This window comes from Equus caballus, chromosome 17 (assembly GCF_041296265.1).
Source record: "Equus caballus isolate H_3958 breed thoroughbred chromosome 17, TB-T2T, whole genome shotgun sequence".
In the NCBI taxonomy this organism is placed as follows: domain Eukaryota; kingdom Metazoa; phylum Chordata; class Mammalia; order Perissodactyla; family Equidae; genus Equus; species Equus caballus.
This window is the reverse complement of record NC_091700.1, coordinates 68048028-68074147: the sequence shown is the minus strand read 5'-3', so window position 1 is coordinate 68074147 and position 26120 is coordinate 68048028. Positions and strand designations below refer to the sequence as shown.

The 26120-nt window shown below is 39.6% G+C and overlaps 1 protein-coding gene and 1 long non-coding RNA gene across 3 annotated transcripts in view; one reads left to right on the top strand and one right to left on the bottom strand.

Annotated features, from left to right (window-relative positions):
- The window catches only part of LOC111768602 (uncharacterized), an 82266-nt gene extending 62198 nt beyond the window's left edge, over window positions 1–20068 (bottom strand). The window contains exons 1-3 of one of the 2 annotated variants that reach the window (XR_011427827.1): window positions 19899–20039; window positions 19564–19774; window positions 18065–18233 (exon numbers count right to left, since the gene is read on the bottom strand). This is a non-coding gene — a long non-coding RNA (uncharacterized lncRNA). Of the gene's footprint in view, window positions 1–16052; window positions 18234–19563; window positions 19775–19898 lie in introns of those variants that run through there. The other variant, XR_002801048.2, reaches the window with a different exon arrangement.
- Window positions 1664–26120, top strand: part of KLF12 (KLF transcription factor 12) — a 585204-nt gene continuing 560747 nt past the window's right edge. The window contains exon 1 of the mRNA XM_070239860.1: window positions 1664–1718. The gene's annotated coding sequence lies outside the window, so the exon portion shown is untranslated. The remainder of the gene's footprint in view (window positions 1719–26120) is intronic.

The window sequence follows — 26120 nt, the reverse complement described above, 5'->3', positions numbered from 1 at the left end:
TCAAAATTCAGTTCAAATGTCTTCTCTTATAGGATCTTCCAGTATCATTTATATGCCCACCAATGTATATATACCTATCATATTTTTATCAGACTTTAGTAGTAACTATAGATTAATGTTTTCTCCCCACTAGTCTGAAACATTCCGAGGGCAGGGAACGTGACTTATTTACTTTGTTGATCTTAGCTACAAAGCAGAGAGCTCTTGACTGGTACATCCCTTCCCTCCTCTTAGCCGAGACAAAATTAGAAAGAGTTCTCTATCCTGTCCTTCTTTTTCTGATCTCTGTTAGAAATGTTCCTAAACATCTCAAAACTCTAATCTAGGGCCTTAAATCCTCAGTGTCACTCTACATAATGGAAAAACGATCACTGGTTATTCTTCCAGACCAGAGTCTGAGGAACGATAGCACAAGGATCTGTCTGGAGGTCACATCCTCAGGAACCACTCCTTCTCTTGCAGCAGATAAAGTGGCCCCCTCCCAGACAAATGGCTGAGAATAGGAGTCTGAGAGGACTAGAAGGACATTCACAACAGAGCTGAGCAGGCCAGACATGCACTAGAAATGTATTTCTCAGTTCCTAGCCTTGGGAATTTTGTAGGATATTAGTTCATGTGTGTATTTTCTTGTCTTTAAGAAACTTGACAGTCAAGTTCTTAGGAGAGAGCAAGCATGAGATTCTTAAAAAGACACTGATTTAGTCACTCCTGTCATCATCCTGGTCCTTCTCTGCACTCCTAAGTATAGGAGAAAGAGATAGAAAGAGAGCCTCAGACAGACTGACAAACTGACAGACAGAGACAGAGACAGACAGAGAGAGGTTGACACTTACTAGTAATGTGATAATATTGTCATTTCCTGAATGACCAATCTAATTGCTAAAATGTTCCCCTGTCTATAACAAGAGCACTTTCTCCCACATCAAAAGTTTCAGCCTCGGGCAGTAGAGACGGACGCAGAGCTGGTGCCCTGTCACTTTCCCTCAGCGACTGAGAGCTCCTCACACTCTCAAACTACGCACATGGTTTTGGTTTGTAAATCACCATAGTAATGAGCACTACATAAATAACTCATAGAGTTCAATAGAAAAATAAATTAACAGTGAAAATGAATAATAAGGAAGTAAGGGCTTTGTGCACTAGTTCCAATTAAATTGCTCAAAATAAATAAATACACTTGTGCTTTCTTGAATCTGTGGGTACTGGTCCTCTTTGCCTAGAGAGAATAAGGACAGAATAAGTAATAGAGAGGAAAGTGGATTTATTGATTCAAATACTGTTTAAAAATATAAAAGATGGTCTGAAGAGTAACAGGGGAAATAAGAGCCAGTCACAGAGTGATATTGTGCACCTTCAATAGAAACAACCTAAACAAAACCAAAGATTTTTTTTTTAATTTTTAAAGAAAAAAAATCTCCCAGCAGGTTAGAGTTAAATTAAAAACTAGTGACTAAAGTGGAGATAAACATGCATAAGAAATGGTTAACAATGTTTTGTAAGTTCAGTCATGACACTATTCACATAAGAAAGATCTGTCTTTCAATATTTTGGCAATAGCCTGATAAAGAACCAACAGGAGTTTTCACACAGCACCTTAAAAGCCTGTCTTATCCTTGGAGTTTCTGCAGCCAATGAAAGTTTGTCATGATGATGTAATGCTCCTGAGTTGTGTTTCAGCACCGAGTATGTGGTCACCGGATATCATGCCTGAGATATAGGTAAGTTTCTGGATCAAATCTTTCTTTCCAGCCTGTTCCCCTGCTTAAACTAATTTCAGCAGAGATAATTTGTTTCTCATCTATTTTACTATCTCTGAACAATTTTTTTTAATGTGGGCTAGGGTTATTATAGAATTGTAAAGACAGCTGGTAAACAAAATGATGGGATCTTAGAGTCAATTTTCCTCTGTTATTAGCATGAAGCCTTTTACTCCTCAGCAATTTATCATCACCTCAGAGGGAAAGAGCAGCAAACTCGGTTCTGTTTGATTTGTTAGGGGAGCTCTAGTCATTTAACAGACAAGTTTTACCAGAAAGATATCTTCAGGGGGATAGAGAGATTTCTTGTTAAGGATTCACACTGAATTTGACTTCTATCATGAAGTGAGACCCACTGAACTGGAAGCAGAGAATAAAGTTTCAGTGTTTATTATACGTAGAGAATATATAAGTCCTGCCCTCACAAAGATCAAACCCTAAGGAGAAAGAGAGAGAGAGAGTACATGCTAATTATTTTTTCCAATTTTTAGTTAAGTTAAAAACAATTTAAAAAGAAAAAAAGCTAAAGACTTAGTGACCTTTAGTAGCCTAATAGTTATATGAAGTTAAGTGGAGAAAAGTTAAATATAAATAAATAAGCCAGTTTCAATACACGGATGTGCAGATGTTTTTATATATAAGTGGCATTTTTAAATTTGGAATATTTTAAGAATTTGAACTAGCTAACAACCCCAACCAAAGGAAATGTAGCTCTTCATTTTCTCTCCATGATACCCTCTGCAAATGTGGAGATGTTTAAAGAATTCATTGATATCAGTCAAGCTGTGTATATTCAAGCAACGTGAATTACAGAAGACAATTATCCAGATAACTCAAGATTAAAAAAAAAAAATTCAAGAGTGCTACTGGGGAAAAGAGAATGAGTCAGGGAGTGGGCCAGAGGGAGGGAAGGAGTTTAACAATGCCCTACTGGTGACACTGATTGAATTATCCAGGTGATTAGTCATCTTTCACCTTAACTCTGATGTATAGACACAGACTCTGAGAAGAACATCTAAAATAAGAGTGTGGAAGAGAATTATCTTCAGCAAGGAGGAATGGCAGAAAATGTTAAGTGCTGTAGTATTTCTAAGAGGAAAAATATTTTTTCTTGTTTTGTAGAACGTGATGTCTGATGGGTACTGGTGCATGTTTTCTATGAAAAAGTTTTCAACTTTCTAGCTTAAAAGCTCCTCTGCTCTATCCTCAGCTGAGTTGATCAATTGCATATCACATTCCACTGCATTTTCATTCACTTGGCTTCCAAAGAACTCAGTCATCTCTCTATCATACTTTCTAAATGGTTAATAGATGCTCACCCCTTACGTGAAATTATCCTCCTCTCTTTTGCTCCACATTAATTTATTTTTCTCTGACATTAATAACTGAAATCCCAAATATTTGGTATTATCAAGTAAACCTTAGATAACTGGAAAATGTTGTGAGTCAGCATAATGTAAACACAATTCATTTTCCATTTTTTACAACAATTTTCCATATTATTGCTTTGGTGCAGTACTTGGTTCTGACACTTGGGACTTAATAGATAAAATTCCAGATTCCAATAGCATCCTGTGCTTTGTTTCTCGCACTGTAAGTTCTGAGCATGGAGCCAACACAGTTACAAGAAGGGGTGCAAAGTCCTGTTTCAGAATTGAGTGAATGAGTGAATGGTGCTTCAGAATGACTGATGTAAAGAAAAAACATTTCCAAGAAAGGGAAACAGTATGAATAAGGTAGAGAACAGTGAGAATGACAGGAGATGACCTGGCTTCTGATACAGAATGTATTTGGCTTTGGGGTCTTGGTCTACGCTGAAGCCAGAGCCTTTATCACAGAGCTTTGGTGCGGCACGCTGTAGCTCATTAGGCTTGGGTTCCCAATTCCCACAGCACCCAGCTGAAAGGGCATCCATGTGGAGTAAAGCACAACTCATTAGTCTGTCAAGTGAGGCTTTGGAGAGGCCTAGGAGGAATCCGCTTGGGGTTCTGCTTGATCTAGGAAACCTCTTTGATCCTCATTCTGAGATATGACTATGCAGAAAAATGCAGGAATTTTTTTAACTGTTTTATAATGAAGATACTGCTTAAGGAAAGACCTTAGGACATGATCTGAGCACTGATGGGGACCAATAACACACCCTGGTGATTCATCCTGAGGACAGAGCAGGCCTTGGGAAAGACAATCCAGGGTAGATATTTTTGTGCTCATAAGGTCAGAAGGTTGTAGTCCAATTCTAGCATTCCTGAAATCAGAAGGTTATATCTCTCTGAAAGAGAGCCTAGAGGATTTGTAAGTTCACAAAGTCTTGTAACCCAGAAAATAAGTTTGGCTGGGAAAAATCTATTATAGTATTCCACTGTATATAATAAAATAGGTGTCATTCAATTTTAAGAACTATCTTCTAAAATATTTCACTTTCCATTTCACCCAAAAAGTATTTTTTCGTTAAGCAATAGCATCTTCCATAAATAGAAATGGTCTGGGCTCATTTAGTTTTTTATCCTACCTATTTATTTGATGGAGAGGCAAGCACATTGATGCCACTGTTATAAGGAAAGGATGATAGGAGGCAAGGAAAAAGAAGTTAGCTACATCTCCCCAGTGTGAATATTGGGAGATAGTGCATTTGCTAAATGCATAGAAAGTTTGATGTGGGAGCATATGGGAGGAGGAAGGATAGGAGTTTAATAGTTACGCTAGAAGGCATCATTTCTATCCTTAAGGAGCTTTCTGTTTCCTTGAATTATTAAGTCTTAACGAATTGAACAGGTATTTATCACACACGGAAAAGTAGAAATGTGTCTTGAAAGGAAGACCACCGTACATCCCAGTTTGCCAAAGATGGTCTCGGTTCATGCCTCTTGTCCCGGTATAATTATCAAGAGGACTTCTGTTCACTTTCAAAAGTTCCCTGGCTTGTCATTTACAAAAGAGGAACATGTAAAATATGAGTTAAAGGAGGAGGACCATTAACCCAGGCAAGAAATTCTGAGACCTTGACTCAAAGCAGTGGTCACGGTGAGGAAGAAGAGCTGTGTCCACTTCCTCTTCTTTTAGAAACTGCACCCCTACTTCCTGTGGGAGAATTTCTCCTGTCCCTTTGCAAGATGTCTCTGTGTGTTAGTAAATTAAAGTCTCTCTGCTTTCTCTAAGCCAGGGTGGGGGGGCATGTGACCAACAAGCCAATGGGACGTTATCGCCTGGAATTTTGCCCCTTGAGGAGAATGGTGAGATGAGAGAAGAGGGAGAGAAGCTTGGAGACCATTGAGTCTAACAGCAGTGCACTGACAATCTGGACAAGGAGTTCCCGCTGCAGAGACCATCTAAAGTGATGGCCCCTATTGTCTCTGAGTCAGTCTCTTCAGCCTTCTTTTTATTCTGTGAGTTTCCTCAGAGCCTTCCATAAGTAACGTTTTGGTTTAAATTAGCCAGAGTTCAGTTTCTGCTGCTCACAACCAGAAATCCCTCCACACTGATACCACTGTGGTCAGTATGCCGTATTTATACAGGGAGGAAAAGTGGGGTGATAACACTCACTGGCTAGCACTTTTCGTTTCCACTCTGTATCTTAACCATTCTCTTTGTAAGTGAACTTCACACCATAATCTCCCTCTATCACTTTACTATAGCTCATAAAATGCTGTATCTACTTCATTGCTTATTTTCCAACCATCATATATGAATATACACACAGAAATGGAGTTTGCTTTGTAAAAAGATAATTATTAATATTGGACTTGAAGGTCCTGCTTCTGCCACTGAGAATCCAGTAGCCCAGCATTTCTCTTTCCTTACCTCTTGTGATGGTTCCAGTACTACATCAAGGGCTGCAAAAACAAAAAGCTAAGATTTCGTTTAAAACAAAATACTTCACAGACAGACCGTTTCTGGGAGGTTATTTGTCAATGAAACAAATGCGGGTGGGTGGCCAGAAGGAAGTTTTTATTTTGACATTGTTCTCCTTTAAACCATTCAAGCCATGGAGTGATGGCTCTGCAGTTGTAACACGGCTAGAGGGGGCTGAGCAGTGATCTAAGAGGGGGCTGCGTGGTGATCTAACCCACGCAGCACACCCTTGCTTCAGGTAGGGGGAACAAATGAAAACTGGGGAGGGCAAGAGCACACCATGCGATTGGCTGGATTTTGATGCAGCATCCACTCTAACGTCCTGAAATATGGAACGCAGGAAGTCTCCACAGATGCACCCTGCTGCAGTTCTTGAAAGGCAGGAACAAATCTAAACTGGGCTTTGTAAAAACAAATGACATCATTCCTGCATACTCTGAAACGCTGCAGCCCCAATGGAACATTTTCCCCTTTGCTCTTTCTGTGTCTGACTGCAGGGCTTCAGGTTTTTATGCTGCACGTTTAACTGGCTAAATCTTGCAGGGAATAACCTTTCATCACTCACCTCTAAAAATAATAAAATCCAAGAAGAAAATATAGAGGCATGTAAAAGTTCATTTAAACTCACATTTAATCTCCACACGGCTGTTATCTAGAGACATGACAGCACATGGGAAGAATTCTAGTGATTTGAAGGAAACAATAACAAAATGCTGTATTGGGGACTGTCATCATGGAAATTGTAGCATTGATTTATTTTGGGTGGCCTTCGTTGTACGGGGTGCAGTGCTGGTGACTGGGAGGACTATAATTTCCATTTAGGGATTTTTCTGGGTTTGCACTGTTAGCTGCAAAAGTAATCAAGGACCTGTGCTAGCTAAGCTAGTCAGGTAAGAGCTGTATTGGAATACTGTTCTAGCTGTGCTGGTCCTCACTGTAGAAATCTACAAAAAATAAATAAATAAAAGATATGTGAATCTGACAGTTTTTTAAAACACAGCAGAGTTAGCTGACTTTCAAAATATTGTTTAAGAAGCTAGATACCTAGAAACACGAGAGTGAATCTTCAACATCCCAAAATGTGATGGAAATTTTCTCATGGAGAAAACATTTGTTTAATTACGATCCTTAGCCAAAAGACATCCCAGAAAGTTCCCTCTCTGTCAAGGCCAGTCCTGTAAGACTGCATGGGCGAGAACGGGGAGAGCTCACCAAGGCTTAAAGCCTGCTTGGTTTTCTCCATCCCCAAAAACCTAGACCTCGCTGTTCGCCTTCCTAAAATCAGTTTCCACTAATTCTGGAAACTGCTTTACTTTACTGAGTGGACTATTAAAAGTTTTTCGGTTCAATTTTCTTCAATATCATTACCAGATGACAAACAAACAAAAAAAAATCTCAAACTACAAGAATGAATTTTATGTTAAAAACAACATGAGATGACTTGAACTGAGGTATGAGCATGATACCATACACCCCCCAAACTCATAGTGATTTATTCAAGAAGCACAGGCAAGACGATGTTGCCTTCCTCTCTGAAATGAGAGACTTGGTTAGTCCAAGAAGAATCTTGAAGAGAAATGAAGAAATAAGTCCATATGGCCATCCCTCCCCTCCCCCTTGTACATTAATTTTACATCTCTGCCTCGGTTCCAGGTTTCTACATAGTCCCTTTGACCTTCAAACTCTAGAGGTCATCTTTGAGAACTTCACTCTTATTCATGGCATGAATTAACTGATAGCTACTGTGTAAACCCAAAGGAAGTCACGTGATGGCAATTAAGAACAATCTCTAAAATAAATAAAGATACATTTACTAATCAGGAAATGCAATAGACTATGTAATTAAATGAGCATGTCATTATTATCGAGGATGATACCATTTGTTTATTTTCATTGCCCTCCTCTTCAAAATTGTCCTCTCATTCTGAAAGAAAATTTTAAACATATTTTTCTTCATAATTTTATCCATTCAATTATCTGAAATTGTTCTCATTTGTAAAAAATCCTCAATTAGCTCTTCTTATGGGACTGAAGGTGATATTCTCTTACTGTAATCTTTTTTTTTTTTTTTTTCCATTAGGGTTACTTACTTATAGAGAGTTTCCATCCCAGGCAGAGGAAAGTAGAAGTAAGAACTTCCAGCGTTTTTCTACCTCTTTCTGAATTTCCTCTTTGTTACTTTGTCTTTCTTTCATCCCTCCTGAACTGTTGGGCCTGAAGAAAAAGAGCTAGAAACTTGGGATCATAGTGGCTGCTTGGACTCTCCCTTAGCCCAAAGGTGCTTGAGGCTTAAAATTTTTTTAAAAATTTAAAGAAGTAGAAAATAGGAACATCACTGACAGTTTCTAAGTTCTACTGCCTCTGCTTTGAATTTTCTCCTGGGCATGAACATGCTGAAAGTTTTGCATCAAAACTCTCTGTGGGATTTCCTTTCAAAATATGTCTTATTAGCACTTAAAACTGAGAGTTTATGAAAAAGGGGAAAACATTGGGAAATGTAAAGAAATCTAAATTCAATTTGCTTTTCCCGATAATTTCTGTGTAACCTAAGACAAGTTGATGTTATTTAGAAAATAAAATGGAAATTCTACATTTAATTAAATTTGCCCAAAATTTGCTAGAAAAGAACCCCATAATACTGACATAATTGCATATATCCACTCCAATTTATGAGGCAAGCAAATAAAAGGTATTGTGAAAGGCATATATGGGCTGCAAGGAGAGAAAATCATCAACAAAGCCTGAGTCAGAGCACATTGCTCTTCTCCTCAGAACTTTCCAGTGGCTTCCCCTCTCTTTCAGAGAAAGCGCAATACCCTTGCAAAAGCCTGGATTGCCTTCTGCACTCTGTCCTTCCTGCCTCACCTCAGCTTCTCCTCTCTCCTTCTCATATACTCAATTCCAGCCACGCTAAACTCCTTGCTGTTTATTGGACAGTCCAAATGTATGTCAACCCCAGGACCTTTGCATAAACTAATTCCTGTGCCTGAAACAATGTTCCTCCAGGCAGCCATGTGCTAGCTCCTGCATTTCCTTCATATCTCTGCTCAAATGCCATCTTTTCAGTGAGACTTTCCCTGAGCACATTATGTAGAACAGCTGTTTCCACTATCAGTCCACAGTACTTGCTGCTCCCAGTATCCTTGATCCCTTGTGGCCTTCTTTGTTTTTTCCAGAGCACATATAAACATCTGACATTCTATGTATTTGTTGATTTGTTTGTTTATCTGCCTTCCCCACTGGAAGGCAAGCTCCATTACGGCACGGACTTCGCTTTGCTCTCCAGTGTCTACAACAATGCCCAGCACAAAGAAGTGACTCAGGAAATATTTGTTGAAGAAATGAATGAAGAAAAAAATGAACTTCCAATTTTCAAATCCTGCTATAATTTCATATTTCTAAGACTTCTACTTTTGTGTCTTCACCGCAAAATCATACTTATCTTTGTTCCTAAGTCTTAAATCAGTGAAGTTCTAATCAGACATATTTAACATTAAAATGAGAGTTAATTTTAATGTTATTTTTATTCATATTTAAGAGGTTTTTTCGTATTTAAGATTATACATTGATGTCAGTGACTTTTTTCCAAATATAATCCTCTTTTGTTCCTTCATTATTATACATACCACCTTCACTCTTCTCTCCTTGCTTAAAAACTAAAATAGTAGTGCTCACTGGTCTTTTCAGCGAACTCTCATGCAATAATTTCCTTGAGTGGTTTCAATCTGTGTTTCATTTGGCTCCCACACAGAAAACTCTCCTCCATCTTCTCTTCATTCTTAATGTTTTCCCCATTCCCATCCATGTCTCTGAAGCCCCTGAAACTAGGAATTGTTCTCTCTCAGTTCACTTTTCTAATTTCTGTCTGCCATGGTCCTCCTCTTACTCAGCACATGGCCTGGCCTTTCCCTGGTGGGAACTCAGCTCTTTGAGGTAAATCTGACTGTAATCTCTAGACGAATACAGCGGACTGAGAGCTCTCATGGAACTGAATTCTCATGAAGCCTTTTGAGCAGAGGGGCCCCTGATTGAGATGAGTCATGTGAAAGATGAGCTTCAAAACAAGCTGGATTGTTCCTTTCCTTAATAGTAATAAGTTGAGAAGCAGAAATTTGTTAAATACAGAGCTAAAGGTTAACCTATTTTTTCAGTGTTTCTGAATTTTTTATGATTTTTCGCTCTTCAGCATGAAACTCTTTTTGTCTATTTCCTTCCTCTGAATGTTTTATTCTTTTTTTTACCTGTTATTTCTTTTAATTGAGGTATAATTGACACAGAACATTATGTTAGTTTCAGGTGTATAACATGATGATCTGATATTTGTATATATTGCAAAATGATCACCACAGTAAGTCTAGTTAACATCCGTCACATTACATAGTTACAACACTTTTTTTTCTTGTGATAACTTTTAAGATCTACTCTCTTAGCAACTTTCAAATATGCAATACCATATTATTAACTATGGTCACCATGCTGTACGTTACATCTCCATGACTTATTTATTTTATAACGGAAGTTTGTACCTTTTGACTCCCTTCACCCATTTCTCCCACCCTCCACTCCCTGCCTCTGGCAACCAACAATCTATTCTCTGCAAGTATGAGGTTGGTATAAAATTCTTTTTATAGAGCTCTAAACTTTAAAAGAATTTAGGACATTATACTTTTCCATCTTCTATAAATTCACAAACTACCACTTGTTGAAAAGAATCCTGCCATTTTAGTCTCTCTTCTTTTTCCCTACTCCTAACACTTCCATGGGTTTGAATCTGTATATAAGCATTGCTGTGCAATAGAACTTTCTGCAATGATGGAAATGTTCTATATCTGCACTGTTTATAATACAGTAACCACTAGCCACACATGGTTATTGAGCATTTGAAACATGGCTAGTGCAACTGAGGAACTGAGTTTTTAATTTCCAGAAGGGGGTCTTTAATGAAAATAAATTTCTCCTACCAAACGGGGAAAGAACAGATGACACTCCACCAATTTGCAATCTACATCTATGTCTACCTCCAGACCCCATATGGTTATCAACACTTGACCATCTCTTGGTCACACACCTTATTACTCCTAATGTTTTCAGGCATAAAATGCAAAACTACTTTGCCAGCCACCACTCAAGTATCTCTAATGAGAGAGCACATGTTTATCAATAATAAAATGAAACCAGGACTTCACACTAACTTTGGGTTTAGACTCTTGCCCATTGACTCTGCTACTGCAATAGTAGAATATGCCTAACTTTATTCCTCATGACCACACTGTACAGGTACTTATAGGCCATGATTTCCTGATGGTAAGATTTGGAACAGAAATAGAAAGTGACTTGGAGACCTTGATAACCAGACTTCTGAATTATCCATATGCTTGATTACGTAAATTTAAATTTTCTTATTTTTGTCAATGCATTATTATTGCGTGTGATATTTTAACATTTTTTGAAAATTAGCAGTGTTCTTAGCAATAATCTGGAGAAAATATAAAGTTTCAAGCTTATCCAAATGAATTCACTCAATTTAAATTGTGTTTATGGTACTATTTGGGATTCGTTTGATTCTTAAATTTTCAATCTTTATAATTACAGAAATCCCTCCATGTCATGGGTCATACCAAAGTTTTATTTATCTTTGCTTCTTTGTGTTTGTATGTAGGACTTCTATTTTATTACTCTCTAGATATCAACTCTGCAGAGTTGCTACAATGGTGCCCACCAGTGAGTAGGACGTTAGCCATAGCCAGACAAAATACGTTGAAAGCCCAGGGGGCAGAAAACTTGTGCCCACAGCTCCACAGTGCCTACTCTGCAGATCAGTGTTTTGAGATGCTCCCTGAACAAAACAAATCAAAAAGACAACCACTGTTCTATCCCAGGAGACTCATAACACACACTGACAGAGTAAAGATTCTGAGACGTCCAGGAGCAAAGAAACCAGTGGCTTTCTTTAAACTCAGTGTTTCTCTGTGAATTTGACCTTGGAACACTTTATTTTCTCACCTGACATCTCTTAACAGCCTGTGGAACTAATGTTCCAGGGAACACTCTTAGAGAAATAAGGTCCAGGTATTAAAGTATTTCTAAGTATCCACTTCCTATTTCCAAATATTCTGGCTTATTCTACATCTAGATACGTTCAACAGATTCAGAAATCCTACGGATTTAACAGAATGCCAGGTATGTCTAGGTTGAGAAGTTTCCAAGGGGTCAATAAGACCATTAAATAAATAAATAAACTTCCACCGTTTGTTCCTAGGGTTGCCACTGAGAACTTTTCTAACAGTTTATAGTTGCTTTGCTGAGAGGCTTCAAATATCTGGGATCACAATTGCCCATCAAGCTACAGATTTGTCGTTAATTGCAGATGCAATTAGCTATATGATTATTTCCTATAATCAGGCTCTTGTAGACAAGATTTCCCCTACTGAAAATACCTGGAGGATCTGTTACAAAGAGCAGTTCCCAGGAGCAGAGAACACACAGCAGTTTTCACGATTTGCCTTAGTGTTAGCTTGGTTTCTTTGAGCCCACAGGAATGAGCTCTCCTACAAAATTTAGTTAAAGAAATGATCTGTGTGAGGCCTGCCTATGAAACTACGGTGTGGGGAAAATGAAAAGTATCTTCCAAAGTCAAAAAGGCATCATTAAAATAGTCCTCCCTCAGGAACAAGACTGTTTAATGGCTTTTTCAAAACAAATAATAAGCGAAAAGGAAAGGATTTACGAGGTGTCCAGACATTGGAATTTTAGAGTTCTGAGTTATGTTTTATCTACCTAATAACCGCTATCTCCAGACCACTTAAGTCTATGACTCGGCAGAGATGCCTTTATCTGCTTCACAGATTCTTCTCTAGTAAAGATCTCTGTCCATGATCTTCATCTACATCTAAGAAGCTGAAACCAGGCTAGGGCAGCAGATTGCATGAGACAGTGCTGTACAGAAGAGAAACTCTGGAGTCAGACAAGTCTTCAAATCCCTAATCTAACAATTATAAACTGCAACTTTTCTGAATGTGAGTTTCTTTATCTGTGAAATGGTATTATAGCACCTACAATAAAAGACAGTCAAGGGAATCTGGTGAGATAGTGTGTATAAAGCATTTTAAACAGGGCCTGGAAAGCAGTCAAATAAGCTAGAAAATGGGGGTTATTACTTTAAGATATTATTATTATTTCATAATTATTTTCTCTAGTTTCTACAATATAATATTTAAGCACTCATTTCTTTAAACCACACGCCACATTGATTCCATTCCTTTATTCAGCAACTGCTCAAGTCACTAAAGATTGGGAAATAAGAGAGAGTCCTGGCCACTGAGAGGTTACAATTGAGTCAGGGCAACAGCCATGGCATCAATCATAACAGCACATCACAGCAAGTGCATTATGGGAGAAGTGTGAGCACAGTCGTGTGGGAAGACAAGAGGGGAATGGCAAATTCTGCCCGAAGATGCAGGCTCAGGCTTCTTAGGGATGCAAGCAAAGGATCTGCGGCCTGAAGAGCCAAGGGGATTTGCCAGATGGAGGAGAATGGGAAGAGTCTTTCAGCAGATGCATCAGAAAAGGAAATGTTCAGTGACGCTAGGGAATGCGTATGTGTGATGTGGAGGGAGGACAAGAAGAGGTTCAAGAGTGTCCATTTAAGGGGTTGAAAAAGCCAAATTGGTCAGACTGGACAGAAAAATGGGGGGGAAGTAGTTAAGTTATTGAACATTTACTATGGCTGGCATCATGCCAGATGCTTTACCTCAAGTTTGCATCTAAATCTTGTGATGACACCATGAGATAAATAGCCTTATCTCCGTCGTGCAGATGAGGAAAGTGTGGCTCTCAGAAATTAAGGAAGCTGTCCAAAGTTACATAAAAAGACACTGAAAGAACTTGGATTCCAGCCCAGGTTTGTCAGATGACAGAGCCCACATCAACCTCTATTTTAAGCAAGGGGAACCAGCAGGGGTCTTTAATCAAGGAAGTGACCTCATCAAAAACAACTTTTTTGTAAGGAAAGTAGGGTGACCGAATATAGATGATGGGTTGGAAGGAGAGAAGGCTGGGGATTGAGAGAGAAGTTACAGTTTATTGTAGCTTTGCAGGAGAAAGATGAGGATGGTCTCAGCGAGCCAGTACCTGTGCAGATGGACGGCAGAGAAACATTCTTTAGAGAGACTCAAAAAGGCTTGAGTACCAATTGGATGTGAATACACCTCAGAGTAAAATCTCTAAACCCAGATAGGATAAAATGCGGGTGGAGGAGAACACTGAACTGCTTCGTTTTAAAATGTTATGTTAATTTGGAAGAGCAGAAGCAGACATGTGGTATTATGCTATCTAAATCGTGCTACTCCAAGACCAGCACATTGCTTCACCTAGACATTTTGTTGGAAATGCTGAATTTCATGCCCCACTCCGGACATTCTGAAACAATCTGCATTTTAACAAGATCTCCAGGTGAAAGAAGCCCTAACCTAAGAGAACTAAAACTGAGGGAACCAGAGGAGGAAGGTGTCAGAGAAGAGAGGCAATTTTCTTTAAAAATAGGCTCTACATTCTGAATTTTGCCCACGAATCTATAATCTTTCAAAAGCATTCTGGTTACCAACGATTTTATTTCATATTACTTTTATTATGTTAAGAAGTTTCAAGAAGCAGCAGCAGCCACAGGTGCTGACATAGCCAAGATGTAAAAGGCAGATGCTCCTTCAAATTCAGTACTTTATAAAAGACTGCCAAGTCCAAGCTGTAACCAAATGATTAGGTGGCATTAGGTCTGCTCATTTGGAATGTCAGCACGGATAATGCTTACATAAGCTCTATGCTATCTGATATTGTCCTTCAGCTACCGGGAAAATAGAAATCTGAAAGAGGGTGTGTTTTATCATCATGATTGACTGACTGGGAGACAGAGTAGAAAGATCTTAAAATATTTTCTGAATTTGCAATTGGTTCATTCAATACATATGTGTATTAATGTGTAAGTGTGTGCAATGTTGAGAATGTCTTGAATACTGTCCTGAATTTACTATTTTGCTCTCTAATTGTTACTGATCCAAATTCCCTAGATGGTACCAAAAAAATCATGAAAATCGGGGCCAACACGAGTAGGTTTGGGAAAGCCTGGTGGGGGAAAACATGGTAGACCTCAGAAAGAGTACACCAGCCCAAAATCTTCACCCAGGATTTGCTCTGGAATCTCTTCTGGACCATTGGCCCGGTAATTTGTACCAGCTTCCCCCCATCTCATCTACCCTGATAAGCATTGGCATGCTTTGTGTAAAGAATACTAGAACTATATATTCTCATTGTCTTATAATTTAATCCTTTAGATGTGATGGGCAAATTAAAATGGTTCCTCTTGGCTCAATAAGAAAAGCTTGCATACATCTTGAACTTTGGTAAGGGGCGAGGATCTTCAGAACCCCTCTCTTGTCAATGCACTCCATCCCTGTGATGGCACTGTCCTGAAGAACTTGGGGTTCCCATTGCTGTCTTCATCTTTGTTTGTTAACAAAGATCTTTGAGAACCTACTATGTTCTGGCACTGTTCTAGGCTCTAGGGCACAGAGGTGAACAACACCGCTATTCAAATGGACCTAACATTCAACTGAGCAAAACAGATAATGAACAAATAAAAACTGCAACCGTAAAGTAATGTCTGGTAGTTGTAAGTGACCATGAAAGAGCATGGTATGGTGTAATGGGAAAGAGAGCAATAGGGATGCTGGTGTAGACAGGTTAAGTCAGATTTCTCAGGGGAGGTGATATAAGAGCTGAGACTTGAATAAAGTACAGAGGTTAAACTTGGGAGGAGAAGAGCTCTAGGAAAGGAGATCAGCAAAGGCAAAGCACATCAGGCATGTTTGGAAAGTGGCAAGAAGGCCAACATGGCTGGAACAGAGCGGCAGAGAGTGAAAGGAAATGGTCAGCCAGGTACCAGATCATGTAGGCACTTGAAGGACCTTAAAGGTAATAAGGTTAAAATAATAAACAAACAAACAAAAATCTTTCATTTACTGCAACAGGCACAACACTAATAAAAATGTATACATTACCCAGTTTAATCCTCACAATAATCCTATATACAGGTGTCATCATTATCCCTCAACAAAACTGAGGCTTAGAGACATTAATTAATATGACCAAGGTCACACAGCTACTAAGTTTTGGAGCTGCGATTTGAACCCAGGTCAGTCTGACACTAGAGGCCACTATACTTTCCACGATGCTATCATTATAGACAGATGTCTGGAATCAAAATGTCCATGCAGTTTATTGGTGGAAGTTCTGTGAAGTTCAAGTACGGTAAATACGGCTGTAGGTCCTTCTAACTATAATAGAAGGGTAGAATTATATTCTCTAGTCTTTACCACAATTATACTTTATTTTTGGTCACATTTTTCATGTTCTTAACACAGTAAGATTCTCATTGAAAGTTCAAAGTCCACGTTAATTTTGTACAAGCATTTATTTAAGGTACAAAATAATCAAATTTTTATAACATCTAGTTAACCCCTCATCAGACTCGGTAAAACAATACACCATGATACACAGCTGCAAAGACATTTCCATTTTAAAATATTTGATATTAGTTACTGAATTTGAGATACGTATGTTCAAAATATCTGGTACTTTCTCCTTCTAATTACATTGTCTTTGCTAATCTGTGCACCTGCTTTTCTAAATTTATCTCACAATACATAAATCCACTCAAGGAGGTCTGTTCCATACATACTCATCCTTTCTCATCTCACGTCCCACACAAGAACCCTTTCCAGTCCCTCTCTGCCCATTACAATGCGCCTGTTCCTTTCATGCCCTGCGCTTCTCACTGGAGCATTTAATATACTGGCTGCCTGCGTAATAGATTAACCTCCAATATATACATTCTGTTTCACCAACTCACCATGGACGGCTTGACTTGCTCTTCTAAGTCTCTGAGGACCTGACTTTGCCCACTCACCACCATAGCTTCTGAGACCTTTTGGAGCACCAACATTTCTTTCTCCCAACCACATCTGTATCTCCTGATGACCAGAATATTTCTTTGAATCCTTCAGTTCATTGAATAATTCCTAACTCATGAACAACTGATTTCTCTAACTCTGGCCTTCACTATAGGGTAGTGTGGTTTTCAAACCTGTTTCCAGGAGTTTCCTTGGAAAAGGCCTGGAATCTGAGTGACCTGAGGCACACATTTTAATGACACAAAAACCTAACTGATTTAAAAAATAAAATCTACTTAGGACAAAAATAACCCAGGAACGTTTCCATTCCTCCAATGCCATCCATGCTACAATCCGGGAAATTTAGAACCAGGTCTTTTCAAGAAAGCTCTGCCCCATGGGGCAACAAGTTGTTGTAGAATAAATGGAATCATTTTGTTTTCCATTCTGCCAGTGGTGATAATATTAAGCTAAGCATGATCTTTCTATGAACACTTTGATAAAAGTTTGGTTCAAAGGTTGTTTTTTATTTTTTTTAACAAAAATCAGTCTTTTTTGTGCTGCTTTTGCACTGCAAATGGGTCTAGTATCAGGGGCCGTGGAAATCAGGCATAAATTATAAAAGGTTTTCATTTGCTCTCAGGACGACAGTTTAAAATATTCTGTATTCTCCAACAGTAGAAGTACAAAAGCTGAAAAAATCCTGGGCTTGGAAAGAAACTGCAGGGTCTAAAAGTCTCCAGAAGCACTCAAAATGACAGGGCTCTCCACCAATAAAATGTGAGATTCAAGGAACACATTGTCACGACTCAGCAAATAATAAGGAGCAGGTATAAGTATGACATCATTGAAAAACATTCTCATTGGCGGTTCCTCTGTGCGCTGGTTACTGTTCTATTTGTGGCAGCAGCAGCCTTATTCAAATTAACCTTTTCACGCAAAGGGGAGGAGGGAGGCAGTGAGTAATACGCTGCAGTCTTTTCCCTGAAGGTGATGTGCTCTCAAATTCCCTTTACATCGCCTTTGAGCAGGGAAAATAAAAATACATTCAGCTGTGGCAGTGTTTCACAGGGATAATAGCTGCTTGAATTAGATCAGGTCAGTGAAAAGAGATGAAATAGAAGCTGTGGCAGAGTTAAAACAAATTTCTGAATTTCCTCTTTGCTTTCATTCCTTCCCCCCTTATTATTTCTCCGCGTCTCATTCCTGGACTCAGTTGCTACACAGACAAAACTTGGTAGCCGTCCACCCGGCCATTTGAGGGAGGGATTTTTTTGAATACTAATACCTCTAGCCTGTGCTGTCTGAGGGGCCGGCAGACAGGTCAGATTCACGCATGGTTTCCTGGCATTGCAGAAATACTCAGGAGTATGAAGCTGATGAGATAATTTAATCACATTTACTGTAGTCTGAGAGGAACTGTCATTCTCCATCCTGTTTCTTTTATATAACAGAGGGCCTCCAGCTACATCGATGATACACAGGAGAACCCACACCATTTTGAACTCTACCTACCTCGCTTTAACTTCGGAGAGCTCCGATGTAGGGTGCAGTCCATATCATCTACTCCCCTTCTAGACTGGCTTCTAGTTCTTTGCACAACTTTGCTCAAACAAAATGCTTTAGGTCTTTGGCCTTATTTTATTTTGCATCTTCAAACTTCTGTTTCATTCCCTCTTGTCATCTGCGAAGATCATTCAGGATATAAACCATGAAAAATTTGAATCTTGCTTTAGGGTAAATTTGCTTTAGTTGTTTCCTGTTTCTGATGTTTATATTTTCTTCCCTTCCCTTTTCACCTCTTCCTTCCTACCTCAAAACGTCTCTACTTGTCAGGAACAAATAAAAAATGCAAGCAACAACAGTCTACAGAAAGCTGACAATAAACCTATTATCTTGGCCACAACATGGGGTGTCTTAGTCCGTTCAGGCTGCTAAAATGAAATTCCACAGACTGGGTGGCTTATAAACAACAGAAATTTATTTCTCACAGTTCTGGAGGCTGGAAGTCTGAGATCAGGATGAGGACCCTCTTTTGGGTGCAGACTTCTCCTTGCATCCTCACTGTGGCAGAAGAGGCTAGGGAGCTCTGTGGGGTCTCTTTTGTAAGGCACTAATCCCATTCATCAGAGCTCCACCCTTACGATTTAAGCACCTCCCAAAGGCCCCACCTCCTAATCTCATCATCTTTAGGGGTTAGGATTTCAACATACGAATTTGGGGGAGACACAAACATTCCAACCATAGGCAAAAATGGCTGTATTTCAGGTCAGAAACAAGTCGCTATGTGCAAAGAGCTAGTTCTCTTTGCTCCAAACTCAGTCCTCCATGCTATACTCTTACATATCCTTACAGAGTTGCTAACCTCTGAGATCTTAGTGCTTCCCTTGCTACTCCACTAAGAATATTAATAATCTTGTCATCAAACGCTAATGAGAATGTCACCAGAATGACGCTGCATGGTACAATCCCATTTGGTCTCTCTACACTTGTTTTGCCTGTAACTTACAATTCCTTTAAATTTATATGGGTGTTGTAGCTATTATTGGGTTCTGCACAAAACTATATAGATTCAGAAAATAGTAGCTTGTGTGAGGAAGGTTACAGAACTATGTTTCCAACACTGCTGAATAAATAATGAAAGAGAAGGTGGAATGCAGAGGAGCGCTGGGAAGCTTGTTGGCCAGTGGGGAGCAGGTGTATGCTGGGCGGTGGACAGAACAGAGGCAGGAGGGATGAGGCGCAGACTCACTAAGTCACTGCCACCCTCACAACCTGGCCCTACTGGAGCCTGGCCAGCTCTCTGCCAGGAATCACTGTGAACTGTTCAGCTTTTTCATGGGGAGCTGCAGAAATCCCAGGAACCAGGTGTCTGGGGCAGTTTTTAGCATAGCTCTCTGTATGTCGCTGAAACCCACCAGTCTTATGGGCCCAGCCTTCCATTTTTTGGCTTTTTCCACCTTTCCCTGCCTAATCCCAGCCCTCCTTTGAAATGAGACTGTTTCATGGCCTACCTTGGCAAAGCACTCCGTTGAGAGGAGCTCAGAGACCGCCAGTTTGACCTGGCGCACCACGCCTTCTCAGCTCATTACGCCTGAATGCGGCATTGTTCCCGTGCTGAATGAAGTTTTGGAAAATGACTTTCAGATGTTAGATTCCCATTCTGGTGCTGTTTTACCCCCTTGCCGTTTATAATCTCATAAAGCTCATCATCTTTGTTTGGCTCTGGACAAAAATGAAAAGCCTCATGAAATAGCATCCTAGATGAGATGGACTGATATGAATTTGAAATGCTTCAGCTTCAGACCACTACCAAATAATTTAATTATTGCCCTTCCACTGTACTTACCTTTTTTGTTTGTTTGCTTCTTTGGCTGCAACTCTCGAATCCATTGGGTTATTTTAGGCAGTGCCCGCAAATTACTGTGACCCTCTTTATCTGAACTCTGATCAGAAAGCCACCTAGTTCTCCTCAGGTTTTTTTTTTCTCCCCCCCAACCCCCCACCCCTCTTCAAATCAGAAAAGTAGCTGCTGAAAGCAGAACAGTTGCCATGGCAACCTCTTGGCAGCTTCCTCAGCGAGTAACAGTGTTGATTTCCCGAGGAGGCTGGGTGGGAGGGGGTGGAGCTCTGAGGAGGTAAAGGAAGGTTACTGTGCACTTAGTTAATATGCAAAACCACTTACGCAGTGCTGGATGCGCAGTGAATAAGCGCAAACAAAGCCATGCTTGATCGGCTAACACGGACTTTACACACTAGTTGATCTGTCCAAGGATGCAGATGTCGGCTCAGAAAGAAATTTTGCAATTGGACAGTAAAGGACACAAGAAGTAACACTACAAGAGGTTGAACGCTATTTTTGTAATGGTTGGTGAATGTGGAAGAAATAAACAGAAGCTGAGGTGTAATTGCTTTGCTCCTCTTTGCTTTGTTCAAAGAAAAACACAGCAATCTAAATCACAGGGATGGTGTTTTCTCTGAGAATTTAACATACTGAAGTTCAAGTTTGCATCAATTAAACTCTATGTAAGATAAACCAATATGTTCAGATATAAGCAAGTATAGCATAATTTGGTTTGTGCTGAACAAAACATACGGCTCAAGTAGCATCTTTCACCTCCGAGTTTTCAGACAAAGAAGCAGCTTATAGTAACTTGGGGCTGGGAGTGGGGGCGGATCCTGTTGGATCTCTCCTCTCTATCTCTCCTTCTTGCTCTCCAACTTTGAAAGATCCCTGTTTGTTTCCTGGGGGGTGGACAGGTTGGAAATCAATTCCCGAGAGAGCGCTGGGGAGAATCTAGCGCAGCGTTGTTCTGGCAGAGGTCACCTGCATGAGGAATGAGCAGACTGGCTGCGAGCTGAGGAGGCGGCGGCCAGCCCCTTACCTCGCGGCCTGCAGCTTTGCATGTTAAAGAAGAGGTAGGCTGATGGAAAGCCTGCAGCCGTGAGCAAGGTCTGCCCAGCAGGTGTCACTAGGGATTTAAAGCTTACCAGACCTTTGGGACAAGGCCTAGGAAACAGCCAAGCCGTGATTAATGAAGCTTACTTTAAAATATTTTTGAGAGTTTATATATGAAATAATTCCAAGGAGTTTTCCTTCCAAGGGAAGTAAAAATGATAGCTACAGCTTGGTATAAATGATTTCTGGGTCTATCTCTGTTTCTGAGTCCCCATTCTAAAAAGCAGACGTGGACATAAAACTCACAGACGGCATACCCAATCGAACACCATGCGGAAAATACACATGCGAAGCCAAAGCAAGTGCCAAAAATGATTACGATGGTAGAACTCCCACTATCAAAATCAGCCGCCATGGCCCTACACTGGAAGTCAGGGTCTGAGTGCAGGAAAGAAGTGCACTTGCTTCAGAGCTTTGCTGGGAATTATCAGGGAAGTGTTTATGGTTCTTTTACAAAGCATCATTAGGTGCAAAGTTCTACTTGCAAACTAAATGAAATTTCTGACAAATAGATATAATCTTTCCCACGTCACAGATGAGAGAAACTGAGGCTCAGGGATGTTGTCATTTAGTCACACAGCATTATGGAACAGAATCAGGACAAGGAACCAGCCTCCTGCTCACATTTCTGCTACCGATGGTAACTCTAGCCTGGGAAGAACGAAAGAAAACCACAGGGCATGCAGGGACATCATGCAAATAATCCTTTGTTTTCTGTTCTTTTTCCTGGGGATGCCCCATCACACAATACCACCAAGGAAACGCTCCTACAAATGAAAATGCCAGTCTGCAGTTATGCAATTGTGGCAGAATCTCATTAAGATCTTAGTTGGTCATTATATTTATTTCTGTTTTATGAGGCAAAGAATAAATGACTTTAGTAGCATTGATGTCTATAGGTCCATTTTCTAACCACAACTCTGACCATTTCTCTAATCACTTAACTGATGTTGTTTTAATGAAAGCTATTCTTATTATGCATTATTAATAAAGGACCACCATTACTATTAATATCACTTAGGAAAGATCCTATAAAGAGCTTTGAGACTGCAGATGCAATAAACAAGAAGCCAAATTCTCTATGGTGTGAAAAATACCAGGTAAGGCTGGCTATACATATTTGATCTTGTGAAAGTGTTATAAAGGGTCATAAGTGGATTTCACATGCCCATAATAAAAACCCTGAACCCCATGAAGATTGATATGTGCACTAACTTCTTCTCCATATGGAGAGAAAATTGATGAGTTGACAGGAACTTTCATAAACCTCTGATTTCATGACCATGACAATGGAGTGAATATATTACCTCACAGTTCAGGGAATTCATGCTTACCTAAGAGGTCATATTCATGATGGGTGAAAGCAAACGTATTTATACTTTCAAATAGAATACAGGATGTTGGATAAGTGGGAATATTGTCATAATTCTGTGACATATTGTAAGCATACTATGCAACTTATAATTCTCATGGGCATCGTAGTATATTTGAGAGCTGAGACCATGGGAGTGGGGCAAAGACCCCTTTCACATGTCCACCCTTCAATGGTATTCCCATTGAAAGGATTTCCTCCAGCCTCCAAAGTTGCCATTGCCAACAAGGCTTAGAGACTTGGGTTCACTCTGTCTCTTTGTTAGGGAGGGATGAATTAGAAGCAATTTGAGCAAAGCCAGAAGGAGCAGAGCCTTGGCCTCTGACTCTCCTACTCCATCAATGGAAAAGGAAGACTGGACTGTGGTCTCATCACCCTCAAGGTGAGCATGACGTTCTGCACTCTAACAAAGGAATCACCTTAGCAGAGTGGGCCGACTTACCACCCTGGGAGTCCTGTGTTCTACGAGAATCATGGCACTGCTTTACATTTGTTCTCTGAGAACCGGGGCTTATTCCACTCGCCTGAAGGTTACATTTGGAATAACAACAGTCTCACATCCACTCTAAGACTTTTTCTTTCTGAGTCTGTTTTAAGGTTTGCCCACCCCTGATTTTTTACCTGGCATTCAACCTCATTGTGGGACTAAAAGGCATAGGTCAGCTGGATAACCTGAGGGCATTAAGAGTGAGTTCATCCATGACAAGATCATAGGCACACCTGGAGATTTCTAAGGGCTCTGAGAAACTTACAGGACTTTTATCCATGCTTATAGATTATATTTTTGCCAAAAGCCTCAGTCTCATTAAAATAGCAATAATCATGTGTTTTTTCTAGGAATGCATATGCTTTAGTTCTTTAAAGTCTATAATTTAATCTCACATTAGTCAGGTAAATATCATTATCCCCATTTTCACAGATGTGGAAACAGAGGCACAGGATTTGAGAGTGGATAAAGTCATGGAGTAAAAAAATGGAAGAATCCCTTGACTTCCAGCCTAATACTCAGTCTACTCATTCACTTATGCTCTCTTATTAATTAGCAGAAACTCAAAACACCTATGAAAGAGTGGCTGCATGGAAACACGGTGTGAACCTTTAGTTTATGCCTTGGCTGCATAAATTGATTTTTCTGACTTATCAATGCAAAACTCTTGGGTTATTCCATTGGATTTATTTGCACTTTCACTTGTTTTGCTCTTTTCCAAATTATAGTTCAGCAAGAAATAGCAATGAGGCTTTCACAGAACTTTTAGATTATGCCAATAGTATCTTCTTAGTAGTTTTATTAATCAAAGGAAAGCGTCTTGTTTATGATGTAACCATTGAAAATAGTAAGTATTGGAACAATAGTCTTAAATTTTCGGAAGACACTTTCAAACGGCTAAGATGATTTACACAGAAAGGAAAAATTTTTCTGTGCAGGTTGTGGTCTGTGTTTCCTCTGATATGTCCAGTTGGGTAGGTTGGGAACTAAGGTGCATATTCTTAGTTTTTAAGGTAAAGGAACTTTGTGAATTTTAAGTCTTTTTGGTTGGCCACTTTTTAACTACTATTTTTACTAATCATTATAATATATCATCAAGAATCAAGACACATTTATGTTCTGCTTTAATAAAATCTATAGGGGGCCTGCCCCATGGCCGAGTGGTTAAGTTCGCACGCTCTGTTTCGGTGGCCCAGGGTTTCGCCGGTTCGGATTCTGAGCATGGACATGGCACCACTCGTCAGGCCACGCTGAGGCGGCGTCCCATATGCCACAGCTAGAAGGACCCACAACTAGAACATACAACTATGTACTGGGGGGATTTAGGGAGAAAAAGGGGGAAAAAAAAATGAAGAATGGTGACAGTTGTTAGCTCAGGTGCCAATCTTCAAAAAAAAAAATCTGTAAACATATTGAAAATCAAAATGTGAGTGTAAAGATAATAGAACACTAGGATGTTATACTTATAAAATACCACATAAATCAGATAGTCAAAACACACCCAGGAGCAAAACTAAGACCTAGAGAAATTAAGAGAAATTGTTCTAAGTCTCAGAGCATTCAGGAAGAGAAGTGAAACCATACTGAAGGTCTGTAACCTCTGGGACTCATTCCTATGTCATTACCCCTCCTATTCATTTTTGGTTCTTTGGTTCATTCCTATTCTTTGGTTTACTTTTTCCCCTCTTCCCTGAAGTTATTATTTCCATATTTCCTTTTCTGCACATGCTGTGTGCAGTCACCCATAGATTTGATTTCCACCACACCGCCTCTCCGGAGAGGCACCTCCATCACACTAAGGCCAGGCTGGTGTGCAGAGATCTTAACATTGTAACCCTGTAGCCCTAGGGAACCCCAGACCATCAGCATGCTTCACTCTCTAGGTCCCCAGCCTTGCAAGGTGAATCCACAGGAAATGCTGACAATAATATGTGGGACTATCATGGAGGGAATACAGAGATCTGATTGCCCAGATTCATAAACCATCTATATGACAAACAAGAGCACTGGATTTAAAAGTCTTGCCACCAAGGCAGCATCTTAATTGTATACCACCTGCTTAAATGCTCAGAATCTTATGGCTAAATTTTCTACTAAGCTTTGAGCTCTGAAGACAAATATTAAATTAGGATTTGGCAAGTAGAGTGTGCTCCTTCCTAGAAAAGCACTTTTATTTTAACATTTAGTTATGAAGCTGCGCCACAGAGGAGCTTTGAGCTTGTTGATTAGAAACTGAGTCATACTTGCCAGGGCTGTGGTCAAATTGCAGGTCCCACCCCCACCTTCCGCCAACCCCCTCCAGTAACTGACTAACCTTGCTAAGGTTGACCGGGCTGAACTTTGAGATGGTCCCAAGTGTTCATAGGCTGAGCTGCGCTTCTGAAGGTGTGTGCCCAGAAAGGCCATTGTGAAGGCAGAAGGGAGCCCTCGCTGACAAGAATTTCCAAGGAAATCTCTCCGTTGCTGACAATGTTTAGTAAGAACAATTTTACATCTACCTGAAGAAAATGTCAACGTTTCCATTTATTTCAAACTGTTGTGAGAGATATTGAATTATTGTGCAGGAAAAATCTTTTCCATACCCACCAAGAAGATTGCAACAATCTCCCAAAATGGAGAATGTCTTGTAACCAAGCACATAGATCAAAAATTGATTTATGTGAGCCATTGAGTTGTACATATTTTGACACCATTCCTTTTGTAGCCTTATTCCATTATCTTGACAGAAGAAAATGCTCATCTACTTCTAAACTTTGATTCTAGCTAATTTTATAAATATATTTATGGTTTTTATATAGTTAAAAGCAATTTAATGTATTTTACAACAAAATATATATCCTAGTTCTTACTTTGTTCCTCTTTATCTTAGACAAGAAATAATTTTCTTTGACAAATAACTATATTCATGTCCACTTTTTAAATGCCTCTCATCTCCACTTGTCATGCCAAAATTCTTTAATATTCCTTATGTCTTAATTCTTATCATCTCAAGGTTTTGAGGGAAACAAGGGCCAGAATAACCTTTCGCCTTCTCCTCTGATGACAGTCTCTGCAAAAACTACTTCAGCATCCCAGCCTGGAGGGCAAATAGCATTCCCAGCAAGTGACATTTCTAGCGAGACAATTCTTGAAGTGTAGTGTGAAATTGTGTGTGTGCGTCTCAAGATGATACTTTTTAAAAAAATAGAGAAGACAGTTTTAAAAATTGTTCTTAAAAAGGAGACATTTTAAAGGAAAAAAATGGGCAGAAAAA